The 5,189-nt window shown below is 59.4% G+C and overlaps 1 protein-coding gene across 2 annotated transcripts in view; it reads right to left on the reverse strand.

Annotated features, from left to right (window-relative positions):
* Positions 1–3,353, reverse strand: part of SEMA4C (semaphorin 4C) — a 56,365-nt gene extending 53,012 nt beyond the window's left edge. The window contains exon 1 of one of the 2 annotated variants that reach the window (XM_044437491.1): positions 3,020–3,353. The gene's annotated coding sequence lies outside the window, so the exon portion shown is untranslated. The remainder of the gene's footprint in view (positions 1–3,019) is intronic. The other variant, XM_044437490.1, reaches the window with a different exon arrangement.
* Positions 3,354–5,189: the final 1,836 nt, after the last annotated feature.

Below are 5,189 nucleotides of genomic sequence, written 5' to 3' on the forward strand. Positions count from 1 at the left end.
TAATTCCACCGGCGCCCCCCCGGCGGGGGGGCAAAAAAAAATAAGTTTAGTACCCCCCCCCCCCCCCCCGGCACGGACTGAATGGAAGGGGAAATGCTTTCCTGGCGCAGGCCTCAGTTATACCCACCCTGATTCAGAGTAAAAGCAATGATATAGGAACCTGCGGAGTCAAAACAAGTCCCTTCAGTCCAGCCTTACTTTTGCAAGCAAGGCAGACACATCTGTCCACATGCCAGCGGGACATGACAACAAAGGTTTTTCCCCGTCACCTGCCCCAGCCGGCTGGTACACTGCCTCTGAAACTGGAGGCTCTGTTTAGCAAACTGACCAGCAGCTGCTTACAAACCCCTCTGTAGGTCTGTCTGGTCCTTCTAAAAGGCACCCACATTCACAGCCATCGCATCCTGTGCCAGAGGATTTGCACAAGCAAATTCAGCCTTTGCAACTTTCCTCCTGGCAGTCCTGAACCTGGAGCTGGTACGTTTCCATGACCTTTTGAGGAGGTGGGGGGAAATCCTCCTCTCTGCATTTCAAGAGCAGGAGGAGATTTCTAGGAGCGACTCTTGACCCAGTCTCCTGCCTCCAGCCTTTGCACTGTGAGATTCCACGCAAGGCCAGGCATCAGTTTTTCCACTGCCCAGTGGGCCGGTGCCTCACTGAAAGCAGCTGCTCAGCAGCCCCACCAGAACCCGTGGACACAGACACCCATCAGTCTGCCCACCCTGAGAAGCCCCCCAGCCCCATTTGCCATCCAACTGCTGTGGAAGGCACAAGCGCAAAGTAGGTAGCTAATTTCCTGTTCCTTTGGCAACCTTCCTTCTGTGCAGGTCCTACTTGGCATTTGTGTGCCAAGACACCAGAAGGGGGGGGGTGGAGAGAGAGAGAGAGAGAGAGAGAGAGCACGCGCGCGCGCGCACAAGCAGAGCCATTTGGCAAATTTCTGATTGGACAGTTATTTATTTATTTGCTTGTTTAAAAAAACCAAAAAACCCTCTATGAACCCCTGGTGCCTTTCTGGCATTTGTACTGATGGAAACAAGCTCTGGAGAGTAACGTGTGATTTTGAATTACTCCAAAGAAAAAAGGCGGAAGAGAAAGAAGAGAAGATAAGCAGGGAGCACAACCCATCCAGGAGATTAGATTCCCAGATGGTGGTGCATACACACACATACACACAACTCAACAGGGACCTTTATGCGTTGCTCTGCTTTAAAACAAAGGAAGCTAAGCCAGACATGGGTTAATCCGTTGGCTGGCTAGCCCCATCCTTACCAGCTAAAAGAGCTTTCCCCTTGCCCCAGGTGTTTTCCAGATGTGTACTGGCTGGAGACTATGGGCATTGTAGTCCTAGACATCAGAAGAGCAGTGGGTTAGGGTAAGCGGCTTTAGAAGGACCCAAAGGTGTGTTGACAAGAGACATTAATGGAGCATGTGGTTCTGCTTTCTTCAAAAAAGCCTGTGGCAGGGATGGGGGCGCCGATGACAGTAGATTAAAAAAAAAGATGGGGAAGGAGAGGAAAGGCTGAGCAGATGAGCTTTCATCAGCCAAACGTCTGCTAGAATCATTTTCACGATTCTCTTGCAGGCAGCTGGCTTCTGGTTGTCAGCCTGCTAAGCAGGATCCAAGAGCAGCAGCTTCAGCCCCATCCACCTGTGCGAGGGAGACACGAGCTCCAGGCGCACTTTAGAGCCGCAGCTCAGTGCGCGCACACCGAAAACTAGGAGCGAAGTCCCGCTGGGCTCGCGGGGGCTGCTGTCTGGGAAGATGCGAGCACGCGCCGGCAGCAGACGCGCGCACTCCGCCTGGGCGCGCATGCCCCACTGAGCTCGGCGGAACTTACTTCTGAGTAAACAAGGGAAGGGCCGGCCGCTCGGCTGCCAAGTGATGGAGCAAGTGCCCCGGGGAAGAAAGGGGGGAGCCCCCGTCTAGAGCAGGCTGGAAGCGATACGGGAAGAAACCTGATCCGGATCAAAAGCAGAGACTACAAAACACCCCGGAGTGCGCACGCAGAAAGGAGCGGGGGATTAAGGCGAGGGTGGGCGAAGGGAGCGGCAAAACTTTCCACAGCTGTTTCTCTCTGGCTCAAAACGAAAACAGGCACAATGGAAGGTGCAAAGGTTTTAACAAACCCGCAACTTATGTGTAAACGCTTAGAAACAAAAGCAAAAGCTACAGTGAGCCACTGGATGTGGGGACAACAGAAGGGGAGTCGGAGAAGACGCTTGGACACGCATCCACTTGGGGCAGGAAGTCCGGCTGGAATCAGTGCAGCTTACTCCCCTGTAATACGGCGCAGAATGGGGAAGGGATGATCCAATGCCACATGAAAAGCACCGCCGCCCTTCCACACCCACCCACTGCAACACCCTCGCGATCTCCAAAGAGGGCGGCACTGCCCAGCTTTGCCTAAAAGCGACCCGCTGGATCCCAGGGTCGAGCTTAGTCGAGGGGCGAAGGATCGCGACCCGATCCGAGACCCGCTCCTCTTTCCACGGAGCCTAAGAACGAATTGCAAATCCGAGTGGGCTCTGCGCAACAGCGGGGCGATCTTTTAGAGAATGCGTGTGCGGGGGGAGGGGGGGTCGAAACACGCAATGCACCGGGGGGGGCGAAGTTCCGTACGCGCGCCCCTGCTGCGCAGGTTGCTACCGGAAAAAGTGGGGGTGCGAATGGGCGCGCGGGGGGGCCTCCCCGAGGAAACTCCCTCTTAGTTGGCAGGGCCGAGCGTGCGCAAGGAGCAGCTCCTCCGCACCCCCCCCGCGCTCCTCTGCACGGGGGGGCTCCCGCCTCCCCCCCCCCGCCTTTCTCTCCCTTTGGCTTGCCGCGAGCGATCGGGAGTTGTGCGCGGAGCGGCGCCCCCGGCCCGGAGACCCCTCTCCAGCCGCCCCCCCCCCGCATGTAAACATCGGGCCAGGCGCAGGGAGAGGGAGGCGGCGAGAGCGAGACAATAGCGGCTTCCCTCCGGCGCGCCGCGCCGCGCCGAGGAGCGTCCCTCCGGCTCGTTGCGCCCGCGCTTACCTCTGGCGCCGGCAGCCCCGTCGTCCGTCCGTCCGTCCGCTCGCCGATCCGCGCCCCGCCTGCCCCCGCGGCTCGCCCGGGCTCCCGTCAGCTCCGCCGGCGACCGGGATGGCGCTAGATCCAAAGGCGCGGCGCGTCCCCTCCCCGCGCGCTCCGGGGGACAAGGGAACGCCGACACGGCCGCCCTCCCGGGGAGCGAGGCGTGCGCCGAGGCCGCGCTTCAGCCGGCCTGCGCTGCCCCGCGCGGCGCAGCCGGAGCCGCCGGTCCCCTCGCCTGCCTCCTGGCTGCGCGCCGCAGATCCGGCGCTGCCGCTCGCTGCCGTGGCGCGGAGGCTCTTTCCCTCCGCTCGCCCGCCCGCCCCGGCTCCCTCTTTCTTCCGCACGCCTCCCTCCTTGACGTCAGGGAGGGGCGGGCGCCTGCCGGAGCGCCGGGCGAAGGGCGGCCCGCGCGCCCGCCCGCCCCGCGAGGGGACCGGCCTCTCCGGCCACGCTGCCCGGCTGGCCGAGGGCGCGGGCCCCGCGCGCTCTCAGGGCGCCGCTGGAGGCCCGCCGCGCGCTTCTCCATCCGAGGCGCCGGCGACGCGCGCAGCGGGAGGGGCGCAATCCGCGCCGAGCGCCGCCCAGCCCTTCTCGCCCGTCGGCTCTTGCAGCGCACGTCTCCGGCGCGGGTCCGGGGCGCCTGGTGCGCGCTCCGCCAGACAAAGCCGGCGCTGCGCTCGCCGCGCACCCGCGCGAGGGAAGGAGCGCCACGAGGCGCGGCGGGGTGCCGGGCAGCGCTGCCCTCTACTGGGCAGAGGCCGGCCGGTCTGCGCCGCCCCGGTGCCTCTGCGGCCTCCGGCGTCCCTTTCCCGAGGATGCAATCCTGTGCGCCCTGCCGGGAGTTGCAGGGCTTCTGGCTGCCTCAGCGCCCTTACCCGTGTATTCCTTGCGTGTTCCAAGCAGGGTTCGCCTCCCGGGAACTGATCCCAAATGCAGGACTGAAGGTGCAGCCCTTTGTCCGTTTAATCAGCCTGGCTGGGAATGGTAGGCTTGGGTAACCTGCGGTGGGTTGTACCCAAACACTTGGGTAGAATCCTCCCCCCCCCCCGCCCCCGTTCAAACTGTAAAGGCCAGAAGACCGTTTTGGCCACAAGAGAAATAAGGCAGGAAAAGATGCTTTTTGTAACATCTTGCCTTAAGAAGAGATCTGGAGAGCCTGAAAGCTTGCACATTTTTGTTGAGTTTAGGGTTAGCTGAACCAAGCTTAAAGCTGCTGTGCTTTAATTGGGAGCCAGTGAGGGGTGATAGTTTGGGGTAGGCCTACAGAATCTGGGTTCTAGTCCCCACAAAGGTGGCTTGGGGCCAGGCACTCACTGTCAGCCCAACCTACCTCACAGGGTTGTTGTCAGGATAAAATTGAGCTATGTAAGCTGCTTTGGGTTCTTTGCAAGAGGGAAAAAGGTGAGCCATAAATGCAGCATAACGATATTAATATCCTACATCGCCAGCACCACCACTGTGCGCAACGCTCCTCAGCAGCAGCATGCCTGTAATTCTTAACGCTTTTGTGAGGCAGGCCAGTTTATCCTTCCTTAGCCTGAGCACTGGCAGGACATGGCTTGATCAAGGTTTGCTCTCCAGTGAGTTTGTGGCTAAGGTAAAATGTGACCCAAGTGCTTCCTGGTGGGTGAAGGAGATGAGATTGGATGCAGACCATTTGTTTGATTCAAGTAGGAAGTCAACTGCGAGTGGTTTCAGCCCCCACGACGCACATTCTTTGCCCACTGCCATTTCTGCTTGAAATGAGAGCAGTCGCTGCTGCTCTCCCGTCAGAGGTGGGCAGCAACTGAGACGGCGTCATCCCCCACCCGTATGTTCTTCGCTGCTTTCCAATTTTTGTGTTTCTTTTTTCTATTGCACTGTGTAGCATTTAATTTGCATTTCATCGCACTGTTCGTGGATACTGGTGCAAAGCACCCAGAGGCCACTGGGCAGTATAGAAACAAACAATAACCAAAATATTAATAATCCCACTTGTGGAATTCCCAGAGTGGCTTACCTGGGGCGGGGGGGGGGGGGGGGGTGCTATTCTTTAGGAGTGGGAACCATCCAGACTTGGTCGCACCACTGCCTAGACTTTCTGGGGCTGATAGGAACTGCATTCAGAAATGCTCAGGCATTCCCGCCCTTC

Source organism: Varanus komodoensis, unplaced genomic scaffold (genome assembly GCF_004798865.1).
Source record: "Varanus komodoensis strain SLA01 unplaced genomic scaffold, ASM479886v1 scaffold30, whole genome shotgun sequence".
In the NCBI taxonomy this organism is placed as follows: Eukaryota; Metazoa; Chordata; class Lepidosauria; order Squamata; family Varanidae; genus Varanus; species Varanus komodoensis.